Source organism: Callithrix jacchus, chromosome 13, assembly GCF_049354715.1.
Source record: "Callithrix jacchus isolate 240 chromosome 13, calJac240_pri, whole genome shotgun sequence".
Lineage (NCBI taxonomy): Eukaryota > Metazoa > Chordata > Mammalia > Primates > Cebidae > Callithrix > Callithrix jacchus.
The window spans coordinates 91,642,066-91,657,095 of record NC_133514.1 but is presented as its reverse complement, the minus strand read 5'-3'; the positions used below and the strand labels follow the sequence as shown (position 1 = coordinate 91,657,095).

General features: G+C 52.2%; 1 protein-coding gene across 32 annotated transcripts in view; it reads right to left on the bottom strand.

Annotated features, from left to right (window-relative positions):
• CTIF (cap binding complex dependent translation initiation factor) overlaps positions 1 to 12,279 on the bottom strand; it is a 322,513-nt gene extending 310,234 nt beyond the window's left edge. For 19 of the 32 annotated variants that reach the window (XM_078348099.1, XM_078348094.1, XM_078348100.1 and 16 more), the window contains exon 1: positions 12,118 to 12,279. The gene's annotated coding sequence lies outside the window, so the exon portion shown is untranslated. Of the gene's footprint in view, positions 1 to 9,700; positions 10,561 to 11,100; positions 11,465 to 12,117 lie in introns of those variants that run through there. The other 13 variants (XM_078348095.1, XM_078348101.1, XM_035271004.3 and 10 more) reach the window with 3 other exon arrangements.
• Between the last annotated feature and the right edge of the window lie 2,751 nt (positions 12,280 to 15,030).

The window sequence follows — 15,030 nt, the reverse complement described above, 5'->3', positions numbered from 1 at the left end:
GCCGGCAACACCCTAGCTTTATAGAAAATGCCCCAATGACTCCGAGGACAGTATCAAGGTGCTCACGATCCCAGAGGACAGATAGGCAAGTGTCCAAGGAATGATACGGAGGTAGGGAGTGATGAGAAGTGCTTAGTGCTCTAGCAACCCACAGACCAAGGCTGTGGGGAGAGGAGAAAGACAAAATGACACCCTAAGCAGAGTGTAGAGGAGCTCAGAGGGGACAGGTTTGCCCCTTGCTTGCATGGTCAGTCTCACGGCCTGGGCTGTTTGTATGTGTGTGTAGAGAGGGGACAGTGGTTTGGGCAGGGGAAGGTGGCATCCACCACCATCTTTCCATGCCCTGCATTCCCTGGGGCCAGACTTCCCAATCGGCATGAGCAACGGAACTCATTCTGTAGAGTGTGCAGGCCACAGCTGAGCAGCAGCTCCTCTCTCAATCCTGCAGCTGCCTGCACAGGTGACCGCCGTCCAATACTAACCTACCAGAGCCTCAGGCCCTCAGGCCTCTCCAGTCCTCTGCTCAGGCCACCAGTAACATATAAATGCCCTGAGTAACAATGCCACCAGTAACATATGCTCCCTCCCTCTGGACAATTCTGCTTACTGGGGTTCTCCATCTGGCCCCTTTCCAGTGTCAGGAAAGTGGAGGAGCTGCCGGGAGGATGGACCACAGAACCCATGTTTGGGAAGCTGTAATAGCTAAAAAGGCATCCATAGAAGACCTGGGGTCCTACGTCCCAGCATCAGCTGTGGCTTAAGAAGTAAGAATGACTAGAAATGGCAAACCTATAGTGATAGAAAGCAGGAAAGAAGATTGGTGGTTGCCAGAACCAGGGTTGGTATTTAAAAAAAAAAACAAAATATATTGAGATATTTAAAAAACTATACTTAAATAAAGCTAATTCGCTAACTCCCCCCAAATAAATAAAAGCATGTTGAAACTTGGTGAAGCAAATGTTCATCTTTGCTTATCCAACCATTGCTCCCTTCCCCACTTCCTTGCAAATAGAGCTTGCCTCTTGCTCTAGATGAAGTGGAAACCACCAGAGACTTGCTTTCTCATCCTCCACTGAGACTAAGGCATCGGCACTGACTCGTTTCTCTTCAAAGAGACTTGATAAAATCTCCAGCAGATTTCTGGGAAAGGCTTCCCTTCCTGACAAATTCAGACAGACAAGGAGAACCTAACCTTCCCGCCTACCTTTGGATGCAGTTATGTGAGAACACGATGCCCGGAGCAGTGGCAGCCATGCTATGACCATAAGGGGACAGGCCTGAGAACAAAAGCCAATGTGCTAAAGATGGCAGCCTAGAAGGTTAGACACAGTACTTGAAATTATCGCTGACTCCCTGAATGAACCAATCCTAGAGCTCCTACCTTTAGACTTCTGGCTGAGTTGAAACACTTTGTTTTTAAAGCCATTGCTAGTACACTATTCTTTTACCTGCAGCCAATAACATCCCACAAGCCAGATGGTTTTCACCTCTCCATACTTCCACCCCAATCCCAAAACTGAGATCATGGTGAGATAGCAGACAGAACCCTGTGGCTGTAAACTGAGCCCCATCTCAATTCCCAGCCCAGTCCCCACAGATAATGCTTTCCCCTTCATCCTCTGAGCAAAGCGAGGAAACAGCTGCCAATCCCTCTTATGCACGAGCACCTCCCCCATCACCCCATGTGCACCCTGCAGTATAAATGATGGATAACAGTGTCTGATAACAGCGTCAGGTGTGACCCACATGCCTATGCCCTCCCAGACCCATGTGTCCATAAGCCTTCACCTGTCCAGGACAACCTCAGTTTACATATGTGTCTCAGCATGATTATCCAGTTGAAAAAAAATTCACAGTCATCCTACTTCTGGCTGCCTAGACACACTTTTCATTCTCCTGACCCCATATTTACCACATTACACTGTCACGAGGCTATTCTGTCTTCCCCAGCAAGATGGGCAGCCAGGACCCTGCCAGGCTCACACCAATTCATCTCACCTCACTCCTAGAGCCTGACCCGCCCAGATACTTCATACGTGCCCACTAAACTGAAGCAAAGGTTAAGAGTAAGAGTGGTAAGCTAAAAGGATTAAGGCAAATCAATAGAATGTGGGCAGAAGAAACAACTGTTTGAGGGAGAAGAGGAGAAACTGGGTGCTTTCTCGGAATCCCTGACCCTCACCATTGGCCTGGTCCGCACAGGGTCCTTCATGCAAGTGGCAGAGCACGTCCAGGCACATCCAGCTGTCTGATGCAACCTCACTGCAAAGGCAACACATGCTCTTCATTACTCAATCTGCTGAATATGTGACCCACACAGATGCCAAGCATGCTGCAGACGCAAGGAGATGGAGGAGCAGAAAGCCTTTTTGCTTCCTGAGAGTGCCCAGGGCACTGTAGGTAGATACCAGAGACAGATAAACTGCATGCTGTAAAAAATACTTCGCTTGTAGACACCAGCCTGTTGGGTGACACACCAAGATGTGAATTCTCTAGCAGGTCACTTTCTTGATCTCATGGTTCGAACCTGTAAGTATCTCAGCAAATGCCCCAAGAGTGTGGCACGGGCCTGGGGGTTCCGAGCTAATGGTGAGATCATGATGTGGCCTGCCCCAGGGGCAGGCCCTATAAGGGAACAACATGGCAATGTGTCAGCTCCACCCACTCTGATGGACCCACACACATTCTTTCTGAATCTCTTCAGGGCTCAATTGTCACAACTACAGCTAGGCGTTACTATGTCTCTGCCTTTCTGTCTGTCTCCCTCGGAGAAGTTATTTTCATTTAGCGAGGCACACAGAGAGCGCCCAGCACTGTGCCTGACATTTAATAGGCACTCAATAAACTCCCTGCACTCAATAAATTCCACGAGGCTCCCTGCATGGGATTCCCAAGTCACTAATTTATAAGCTGAAATGTATTCTGGGCATTGGAGGAAGGAACTTGTAGCAGGTGCTGCTGCCTCACTCATGATCATCTGAAAAGCACTGAGCCAAAGCTTCTCAGAACTCCCCCATCACAGACTGCGCCTATGCAGCCGGCTCAGCTACTCTCACATCTATCTTCAAAAGCTGCCTCTGTGTGAAGTAAGTTAGGACAGAGTTGGCTGGATTCTCACAGAATCTCAGCTTGACAAGTGGAGGTCCTTCTAGCAAAAGCAAGCAGGATGGTGAAAGGTCTAGAAACCATCTCTCACAACAGCTGCAGGGGCGATGGGTGACAATGGCCAGCCAGGATGGTGGCTGGAGCTCAGTGCAAGGCCTTTCCAGCTATCACATAAGGGAAGGTGCTGCGTCTGAGGTAATAAACTCCCAGCCACAAGTAGCACATTAGAGCCAAGCGCTGCTGCAGTCGGGATTCCCACACCAGGTGGAGGGCTGCCCAGGTGACCTCTAAGATGTCTCCCAAGTTTGAAACTGTAGGAACTAAAGACTCTGGGCATGGGAAGACAATGTAGTGCCCGATCTAGAGGATCAGTAACAACTGCAATCTACACAGGGCACCCTTAAGGGGGCGCTGGAAAGCAGTCTCATCTGTAAGAACCTGACCTGAGTATGCAGCAGGGAGAATGTTCTCGGTTTCTTAGACAGGGCTCATCTGCAGTTTTTTCCTAAGAGACTAAGCCCTGGGCGGAACTGTCCTTCTCTGCCATCCGGCACATGCCTCCCCAGTTGTGCAGCTGTGTCCAAGGCCCGTTTAAAAGGTTCCCACCGAGGGGCGCCTCTACCCTTTCTCTTCTCTCTCCTCACTCACTTACCCTGCCCTAATTGCAAAGCATCTCCCGCGGTGGAGATTTAAGTCAGCAAAGGGCAAAGAGCCCCAGCCTCTCCCTAGGCCCCGATGCCCTAGAGCCCACAGTCAGGAAGACACTGGCCCCCAAGCCAGTGTCTCTGACATGCTAATTTCTCTCTTGAGGGCCTCCCGGACCACATGTTTGGTGGACATTCAAATTTCTAGCAGGCCTGAGGTCTCACATTCTAGGGAAGGTTTTTCTCCACCTCATATCCAGGTCAAGACAAAAGGCAGCATGGCCAATTTCCATCCTCCATGTGGATGGGCTGGTGTCTAGTCCGTCCTTTCTCCCAGCATGCAAACTTTTGCCAGGTCCTGGTTTAGGCAGGGCTCTCGATTCCTGGTATCATCTCCAGTCCTGGAGGAGGTATAGTCAGGACTCAGCCCCGTGGGCTTTGAGACCAGGAACTACCCCTCAACACCTCTCCCAACCCCCAGGACTAGATGAGCCTCAGCTGTAGTTCACCCTCCACACACCTTTGAGATCCCTGGGGATTTCCCTTACATTCCATGAGCTTAGCTCTTCTTTGAAATGATGCTAGCTACAGCTTATACAGCATTTTTAGGTGCTGTGTCATTGGAAGGTTTTCAAGATTTTTCACTCCACTGTGGTACTAAAAGTATTCTAAATCGGTCTTGGGATGCCCCCTTTGGACTTGCTTATGGAAACCTTCCCTGGCTGACCTCCCATCCCAGACAACTAACTCTGGACACATCCCTGCAGATTCACACTCGTAGACTGACTCATGACGTGCCAGGCACTATTGTCAGTTCTGAGAATTCAAACATGCAAAGACTGGACCTCTGCCTAAAACACATCAGTTCTATAAAAATGAAGTATGGCAGGAACAGAGGGATCGCAACACTCCTAGTTAATTTGCATTCCACTCTTTGCCGGGGTTGTTACAGCTTTTCGGTGGCTTGGTATGTTCGTGTCTTCTCGCCCCAACAAAACTACCTGCTCCTGGAAGGAGGCTCTAGGGCTTCCCCACTCTGTACACTCCACGGGGCTGGAACAGGGCTCTGCTCGCCGTGGATGTTAAAAACCGAAATGCCTCTCCTCTAACTCACTCAAATGCTTCCAGCTGAAACACGCTCTTGGCTGTCTCCGGATTCTGCCAGCTGGGCCTCTAGCATGACACAGCATCCCCGCCTGGCTTTCCTGATGACAGCGGCCAGCATGACAAAGGATTCTCTGACAATGGGAGGAAGAGGTCTGCTCTCATTGTCTCCAGCAGCCCCCACCGCGGTCATGCTCAGTGGCTAACACGTCGCCACTCCCAGGGCTCAACTCGGGCCCACACTTCTGCGGCCTCTACCTTGCCCAGTGCATTGTCTATAAGGCAGCGCCACCCAACTATCTTACCAGCAATTCCAATTCAATACCTGGAGCACTGAACTCACCACGATCTTCCCTCCCACCTCAACCGCAGCAGACCCTGCTCCAGCAACCAGAAGTTTGCACCTGAGTTAAGAGCTGCCATTCACCCAATCAGTGAGGCCACAAACCTGGGAGCTGCTGAGATGACTCCCTTATCCCCCAAGTCTAAGTAATCACTGCAGATTTCACTCCCAACTATTTTTAGTGTATGACCTTCAGTCCATCCTTAGATGTATGGCCCTCGTTCCAGGTCTCATCCCCTGAGTCCTGGATGCCATATGGAACACGTTACTGCCTCACCAGCCCCATGGCTGCCCAGCTCCCAGTCCTGTTCCCTTCCCATCCATGGCTGCACACCTCTCTGCTAAAGCCCTTCCTCTATGCCTTACCTGCAGGCTAAAAGCCAAGGTCTGAAGCCAAGCTCACAAAGCTCCTCCACTCTGAGTGCTGTCTACCTCTCTGCCCTTGCATTTGACCTCTCCGCTTGCGGTTCCTTCCTACACCAAGGCAGCCCTGCCCATACCATGCCTTCTCCCTGAATGCCCTTCTCCCATCTCCTTTCCTGGCCAGTTCCTTTTCATCCATTAAGATTCAGCTCCTGAGCTGTCTCCCTTAGCAAACACTCCCTGACATCTGAGGCTGGAGCAGGTAGCTGCCCCTTGTCTGTGCTGCTGTAAGGGCCTTGGTCTTCTCTCCACCTGCACTCTCCACACCACATTGAACAGAACCATTTATGCCTCTGTCTCTCCCACTAGAAAGTGGGCTGCTTGAAGTCAGAGGGCTGTACCTATTCACTGTCATAGCCCCAGAGACAGGCATAGAGACAGAGCCCAACAACTACTGAGCTCGCACCGACTACAGGATGATCAAGTAAACCTCTTAGATCTGCTCTACCCTCCCCAAGCACCCAGTTTCCCCCTCTCCATTTTTGGGCCATTGCCCCAGCCTAAAACCTCCTCCACCATGACCCAGGCCTACTTCCAAATTCAACTCATCCATGAAACCATCTCAAACTGGCTCCACTCTACAGATCGCTGCCATGGTAACTATCTCCCATACTTTATCTCCTCTACCCCTTGGGTAAGTGAGCATTTGGGTCTGGTTCTATGGCTGAATATGAGTCAACAGTAGGCATTAAGAAGCTCTGGAAAGTTCAAGGCTTTCTGTTCATCATGATGCTGTCAGACAACAAGCCACCTGAGCCCCAAACACTGGACCCGAAGTCTGAAGTCAGGGTTCACGTCCCCGCTCTCCTGCTTACTTGTGACTGGGGCATGCCACTAACCACGAAGGCTCAGTTTCCTCCTCTGCAAAATGCGTCTAACAACAACTCTCTCACAGGCTGATAATGATAACCGCCTATTATAAAAGTCAGATGGGCCAGGTACAGTGGCTCACACTTGTAATCCCAGCACTTTGGAAGGCCAAGGCAGGTGGATCACGAGGTCAAGAGATCGAGACCATCTTGGCCAACATGGTGAAACCCTGTCTCTACTAAAAATACAAAACTTAGCTGGGTGTGGTGGAGTGTGCCTGTAGTCCCAGCTACTTGGGAGGCTGAGGCAGGAGAATTGCTTGAACCCGGGAGGTGGAGGTTGCAGTGAGCCGAGATCACGCCATTGCACTCCAGCCTGGGAAACAGGAGAGATTCCATCTCAAGAAATAAATAAATAAATAACTGAAAATAAATTAAAGGCAGATGGGATAATTTGTGTGAAATACTTTGCAAACTGTAAAGCCAAATCGAGTGCAGGGTATTAAAATGGTCCCCAGTGTCAACCAACCACTATCCAACATTTCTGTCCTTCTCCCACCAGTAGTTTTCTTCTTACTTGAGTCAGTTGAGAAGCAAATGAAATCTGTAGACCACTTCCTACAAAAGTACACATGCATCCCAGCTTTGCAAACACTTCTAGAAGATTCCTGTGGACACTGCCTCAGGGACAGAAAGCCATAGACCAAACTTAAGAGCACTGGAAGACACCAAGGACCCCCCCCCCACCCACCCGCCCACTGCCATCTCTCCCATTTCCTCATGCAGACCCTCATTGGCTCATGAATGCCAAAGATGATCATAAGCTGTAAAGGAAAGAAAAGTCAAGACAAAAAAATGAATTTCAGAGCTCTTCCCAGAATCAGAAGACAAAAGAGAAGATAGAGAGTTCTCACTCTTGGGGAAGTAAGAACCCAACTTTTTTTCCAGAAAGCATCATGGTACATAGAAGATTGGATGAAATGTCAGACTCCAGGATTTTTTACCCACTCTGCTAAGGGCTCGCCATGACCTTGGGCCAGTCATCGCTTCCCGAGGCATTTAGGTTTTCATGTGAAGGTTAGATGATCTGCAAAGTCCTCCCCAACTCTAGGTGCCAGGGACCCAAGGATTGTCTGTTCTCACACCATCGTGAACCACAGCTCTGGCCTTAATTCCAAAATCAGAGGCAGATGCTGACAGCACGGTGCTAGCACAGGGAGAAGGCCACCTTTACAGCAAGATTCTAAATTAAACCGCATGCAGCAGGAGGCAGGGGGCAAAGGAAAATTCAAACCTGAAAGGAAGCAGCTGAGTTCAGGGTGCCAGTGAATCAGCAGTAAGGCCGAGGTAGATGACCCTCCCCCTGCCATCCCAAGGACATCAAATGGGGCTGCCACATTATCAGGTAAGTTATGCAGAAATGCCACCACTGTGGAGAATTCTCAGAAACTGCAATTTGCCTGTGTGTTTGTACCTCCTGTTCTCTCTGTGCTCAGGATTCTCTCTCCATCGTAACTACCCACCCACCTCCTGCCTCCTCCTTCATGACCTGAACTGCAAACAACATAACCTTAAAACAAGGACAATCGAGCCCAAAACTGAAATAAAACTAGAGGTCAATATCTGGGACCACACAGTGAGTTTGCAATTAGATAAAAAGCAGACTTGTATTAACACATCTACACAGATCTGTAAGGCAGAAACTCCCACACCCAGGCAGGGCCAGAGTGAGACCTTGACCAAAGTCACAGCCTCTTCCTGAGTCACAGCACATCTGAGCTGGGCAGGACCATAGAGAACATATCTTTAGCTCCATGTCGCCAGAAACCTGTTGGTTGGCTTCAGGATAATTTCCATCAGCTGCCTAACTTCCACAGAAGAGCATACATCTGGGCCTTCTGGGAAGGTTCCAAGCAGCCTGAAGTTTAAGGTAACAAGGGTCATTAAGGTGTTTTCCCATCGTTTCCTTCGGCATTTGCTCTAGAATAAGAGCTGGCATTATGGGCCCCTTGAAACCAACATATGTGAAACTGACTAAGTTCCAGGGTGACTGCTCTAAAATATTTATGATTTGTTCCCTCAACTATTTCTGCTCTACTATCTTTGTGTGCCCTAAACACAGCAGAGTATCTGGCCTAAGTGAGGTTAGTGCTTCATAAACATTTGCTGGACTTAATTAACATTTACTAAATTTTCTTCGTATGCCCTTCTAGATACACAAACATGTAGGTGCCCAATACATATCTGTGAGTGAACGGTGAATTAGTTGATTAGGTCGCTAAACTTAATAACCCTGCAGGCTGTTTGACAACCTTGACATGCATGAACTCTGAGAAATCCATGCAGGCATGTATAAGTTCTTTGCTCCTTGAATTCAATAAAGACTCAATGACAGGCAGAGTGCAGTGGCTCATGTCTGTAATCCTAACACTTTGGGAAGCCAAAGTGGGCGGATCACGTGGTCAAGAGATCAAGACCATCCTGGCCTACATGGTGAAACCCCGCCTCTACTAAAAATACAAAATTAGGTGGGCGTGGTGGTCCGCACTCAGGAGACCGAAGCAGGAGAAACCCTTGAACCAGGGAAGTAGGGGTTGCAGTGAGCTGAGATCGCACCACTGTACTCCAGTCTGGGTGACAGAGTGAGACTCCATCTCAGAAAAAAAAAAAAGGCTTAGCGAACACAACTGTATGAACAGGTGTTACATGAACAGACATACCACATGCATTTATTACATGCTGGTATGATTCTGGCAGATACTGGATGTATCACAGCTGCTATCTATCCATTCATCAACAGCAAAATATTAAATGAGTAGTAATAACGGTAATGCAGACTTCTGTTCTTTAGTGGCTGCTCTCATTAGGAATGATTAGCAAATCAAGAGTGTTTTAAGAAAGAATACATGTCAGCATAATATACTCTGTTTCTTAGCTTCAGTTTTTTCTGAGGTGTCAAGAATCCATACTAAAAAAAAAAAAAAGTGGCCACTGTTAGTTAAATGCCATAAGCTGAGAAAAGGGGGAATGTGGCCCTTCCCCCACCGAGAAGCCTTATGAAACCTACATTACTTTTGGAGCCTCAGTGTGTTCATCTGTAAAATGGGACTAATACTCTCCTACCTCACGGGACCCTCTTAATAAATGCTATGATATCTGGTGGGGGGGGGGGAACAAACCCTGCCCTGTAAGGTCATACAGACATATTATTATTCCAGCAACCTGTTAATCACTGATGACACATTGTACCCTAGAATGTGTTACAAAATTACCGCCTCTGAGCATCCATTATCCAGGACAGGTACTTGACACAGATGAGGTGACCTGTGTGTAAATCGAATCCTGTGTCAAACACTCGAAGAGAGTTTCCCCAGACAACCCGAGCGTGTCCTGGCCATCTTCTAGCGTCTGTTCAGCGCATTCTGCTCCCGTATAATGGGTTTTCTTGCAAGCCAGGCCATTTCCTCGCGCAGCTGGAGTCCTCTAGGAGCCTGGATTCCTGAGGTTTTAGCCTAGACCTGGCCCTGGGCACGAGGAACTGGGAACCGACAGCCAGCGGCCCCTCCCCGCGCTCTGGGCGGCTCCTTCCTCTCGGCCCCGGCCGGGACCGGCAGCGGCGGCGCTCGCTAGCGCTGTGTCACTTTCGCCCTGCGGAGCCTTCAGCGGCCGGCGGCTCCTGCGGCTTCCTCCCTGGCCGCGCGGGCTCTTGGCCTGGGAGATAATCCCCGGGCCACAGAGACACTGCGCCGGGAGGGCTGGGGCGCGCTGGGGCTGCCGGGCCGCCTTGGGCTCCCACTGTCCCCAGACTGAAGAGTGGGGCCTGGGGAGGCCGCCGCTGGTTCTCCCCCGGGTCTGCGAAGCCAGCGGGGGCGAGCGCGGCCACGCACACCCACGGAACGCCTCGGTGCGGGGTCACCACAGCGTGGACCGGGGGCGGCGCAGCCAAACCAGCACCCCCCGCGCCGCAGGGTGGACTCCCAATCTGTCGGGTCAGGGGGCGTCGCGGACGCGGAGAGAGGGGCCGCGTGACTCCCGCCGCACAGCGGGACTGGACTCCTGCACTGAGGACCAACACACGCGACACGAAGGTCTTCCCGGCTCACAGCCGCACGGTCCCCTCTCCAAGTAACTCGGGCGCACGCGCGCGGGGACACTCGACCCCGACTAGGAAGCCGGAGGCCTGGAGGGACGGGTCGCGCGGGGGATCGGGACCCACGCGCGTCCCCACTACGCCGCTGTCTGCGGTCCCCGCCCGCCGCCACCTCACACACACCGGAGCCGTGTGTACACACAAACAGCCAGGCGGGGGAGGCGAAGCCTCACTCCTCGGGGTGGGGACGCACGCGGAGCCGCCAGCCAGCTCTCCCTTCTACACGCCACACAGCCGGCCCCGCTCACACCCCCTAGCCCCAGCCCTGCAAACTCGCGGAACCGAACAGAGCCAACGCCGCCCAGATAAGAGGCTCGGACCGCCTCCCTCCGGATGGTCTTTTGCCATCAATAGAGAAATACACTCGGCTCAGGCGCGCAGTGTCCCGGACGCCCCCTCCGGCCACATCCAGGCACCGGCACGCGGCCCTCCGAGGCCCCAGACCTTCGCCGCAGCCCAAGCCAACGCCCCCAGTCCCCCGCCCGCCCGCTCATCCCCACGACCGGCGCCCGGGACAGTTACCTGCTTGTTGTCCTGATGAACCCGAGCCGGAGTCCACCCCACGGCCGCTCGGGTCACTCGCCACCCTGAGGTGGCTTTTCAGAGCCTGTCAAGTGAACCCCGCTCCTCCCGGCTTATCTATTCCCCAGGCCCGATTGCGCCGCGGCGACAGGAATAATAAAAACGCCAACAGAACCACAACGGTTGGGAGTGACCAAAGCGGAGACCGCCACGGGTCCACCGATTTGTTTCTTCCTCTGCTCCCATCCCCCGCTCCCCCCGCGGCCCGCGGGCTCACCGGGGACGCAGGGAGGGGGCTGCGCCCTGTCTAGACGACAGCCATCCACAGACATCCCCGAGCCCGCGGGGACGGGCGCGCACACTCACACACGCCCGCTGCCACAGACACAATCACCAGGGGAGGGAGGGGCGGCGTGGAGACACACTCTCGGGGTCCCTCCTGCAGACCCGAGTGCCGCAGCCCCCGGCCCCGAGACGCCACCCCGAAACGCGCTCCCTACCTCGGCGGAGCGAGGTCTGAACAGCTGCAAGTTTGGCTGGTACTAAACCAACTGCTCGACGCAGCAAATGCGGGCTTCAAAACAAAAGGGAGAGGAATCGCGCTCGCTCCCTTCCTCCCCCCGGGTCGGAACCCGGCACATGACAGCGGCTACACCGCGCAGCTCCAAAGCGAGTCGGGCTCCAGCCGGGCGCCCCCCAAGAGCCCCCCTTGGCGCGGGAGCTCCAGGGCCACGGCACCCCGCGGGGCGTAGAACCTGGCAGGCAATGGGACAAACCCAGGGAGGGGGCGAGACAGTGGAGTGCAGTTCCCCACCGAGGGGGAGGAGGGGATGGTGGATGGGTGCGGACACCCCGCTGGCCCAGGCGCAGGGAGGGGGAAGGGGGCTGATTATTTGGGGCGGTTTTCCCGGATTTATCTGTAAGCACGCGCACGTCACGCAGCCCTCCTCCCGGGTCCCCGAATCGATCAGCAAGCTGAGATGACTAGAAGAGGAGGGCGGGCGAGGGGATGCTCACCTCGGGGTTCCTCTGGCCGCCGCGCCAAGCCCGAGTCGGGGGTGGGGGAAGGGGGCAGGGAAGGGGAAGGGAGGGACGAGGCTCGGGGGAGCCGACTACTGCCTCGAGTTCGGAGCGTCCCAGCTGCGGAGGGGATCCGGCACCCCGGCGCACAGACCCAGCAGAGAGGGGAGGGAGGGAGGGAAGGGAAACAGGGAGGGAGGGGCGGGCAGGGGGGAGGGAGTAGAGGAAGGAAAAAAAATGATCCCTGATCTGACACAGGGAAAGAGAATGTAGGAGAGTGACGTCCAGGCCCCGCCCTCCCCTCCGGCCACGTGCAAAGACTTGAAAGGAAAGAGGGCGGCGAGAGGCCTGCTGGGTAATGTAGTTCGTCTTTCTTTTCCAGGATGGCGGGCCCTGGAGAGCGGGGTGGCCCCGGGACGCTCGGGATGTCGCCTTAGCTGCCAAGACAGCCCAGTCTAGCGACGCCAAAACCCGCCGCCCAGCGACTCCACGGCACTGGCGCAGCCCTAGGTGGGGGCCTCTGCGGTAGGAGAACTGGGGGCTTAAGCGAAGTCCAGGCTTGCAGGGAAACGGCTGGTTTTAGTCAGAAAGGCTTTAAGGACGAGAACTTCCGTGCTGAAAGTGCAGTCTGTGCTAATGGCAGATAAAAAGGAGCTTTGTATATACACCGGGGGGCCCAAGTGGCGTAATTAACGCTGCACTAAATGCCACCGTCGGTTATTGAGATGCATATGTTATAATTAACATTTGGGCATCTCTGTGTCAGGGGCTGGGATGTTGTAATTAGATATGCACTTTGCAACCAATTAATTTTCCTTCGGCCAAGGTAAGGGCTGGGACAGGGTAGTTGGGAGAATTCCACGTAGTGGATAATTCAGTAGTCACTTAACCAGATCACCAGTGTTTTGGTTAAAACTGAGCTTGGCACAGAGAGGCCTTCAGGAGAAATATTGAATAAGATCCTGTATGCCCCAACAAGGAAGGGGGCCAGCAGCTCATTAGAGGAGCTGTGTGATGCAGTATACACTGCTGCAGAAACCCATTTATTTATTAGCTTATATTCACATTTGGTAAGCGCTTTCCACAGACCAGGTACATCTAGGAATGCCAAGACAGGTACGATCCATAGTCTGTGTGCTCAAGGAGTTCAGTCCACCATAGGGACCACAATCAATGAAAGTACTATACACAAAGTTCTGTGAAACTCCCCCACACCCCGCAACCTGGAGCAGCCAACCTGGATGAAGGGTGTGGGGTGGAGCGAGGGAGAGGGTGACCGGAAGACTTCCTGGAGGAAGTGATACTTGAGCAAAGAATTTCTAAGATTTTTAGCAAAGGTAAAGGAATGAATAGGCATCTGATTAAGGCTACAGGGTACAAAGCCTCCAGATGAGAGAAGAGAGCTAATTCGAAAGGTCCCAGGCCTATAAACCCAGCACTTTTGGAGCCTGAGGAGCTCAAGACCAGCCTGGGCAACATGGCAAGACCCCTTCTCTACAAAAAAATTTAAAACTTAGCCATGGAGAGTGGCATGGGCCTTGAAGGATGGGTGGGATTTTGTTTTGTGTTGAGAACTTGTCTCCTGGATTTGAGGCACAAAACACCACAGACGTTCACATCCTGTCAAAAAACTCATTTGATTCTTGTACCAAAGAGCATGGTAGCTGTCAATGCCTCCCTTCTGGACGGAAGCAGCATTCCCAGAGAGTTAAGCACCTCGTGCCCAGCCATGATTCTGTCTGGGTGGTAGGCCCCTGTCCTCCACTCCAAAGGAACAGGTTTCAGCACACCGACTCTTCCTGTTGGTTTGTCCCTCTTAGCATTTATGCCTCATTGGCTCAGCGGTGAGTTATTCATATGCTTTAACATCTGGACAATTTCCTGAGTTTACAAAATATTAAATAATAATACTGGAATCTATGCATTCAGCAAATTTCCATTCACCTACCTTGTTGTCATTGTTAGTTTTTACATATTATCTGACAGGCAAGTCACCTACAAAGGAAATAAGAATAAAATTGTCTGGGCGTTGGCTTTGCTTTTCCTTTAGATCATACCCTCAGAGGTGAGGAGAGGCTAGAAACTGAGCAACATGTGGAATTTGAGCTTCCACAGAGAGCAGGCACCTCTGTTTGGGGTATGCACCTGGGGTGAGGGGGCAGTGGGAACCACAGGTTCTGGCATCAGTGTGACCTCTGGGTTTGAATCCCAGGCATGGTACATCCTGGCTCTGTGACCTTCGGCAGTTTACTTAACACTCATAAGGGTCAACCTTGGGCCGTTTACTCAACAACTTTTCTTGGACTTGTGAGAACCAGTGGTGATCATGGGTTGATACTAGCTGTGTCACATGGAAAGTGCTCAAAGATGGTTGATGCCCTTTCTTGTCCAGAATCTTTCTGGCCCTCGAAAATGATCCCTGAATTTTTCCTTCTATGGACTCACACCAGCAGAATTAGCAGTGCAGGAAGGATTCCTGAGGGTGATGCATCTTAATCCGTGAAATCAGGTTTGCCTTCAAGGAACCTGGACCTAGTTCTAACCTTCAGCTGCTCCTGGCCTAGCTCTCTTAACCTGCATCCGCCGAAGTTCTTCATGCCCATCCCCTCCCTCCCCTGCTGCTCCACCTAACACAGCCTTCTCTGGGCAGTGCCTGGGGCCTTGCATTGCTGCTCCCTGCCCACCCAAGCTTCCCTCCTGTTTCCCACATCCTCAGTGCCTGGCTCTCTGCTCTACCTCTAGTCTAATAAACCTTCATTAACATATAAGACATTCTTCTGATTCTTTCCTCTAACTCTGACACTTTTGTCTTCTTTTTTTTTTTTTTTAGATGGAGCCTTGCTCTTGTCGCCCAGGCTCGAGTGCAGTGTCGCGATCTCAGCTCACTGCAACCTCTGCCTCCTGAGTTCA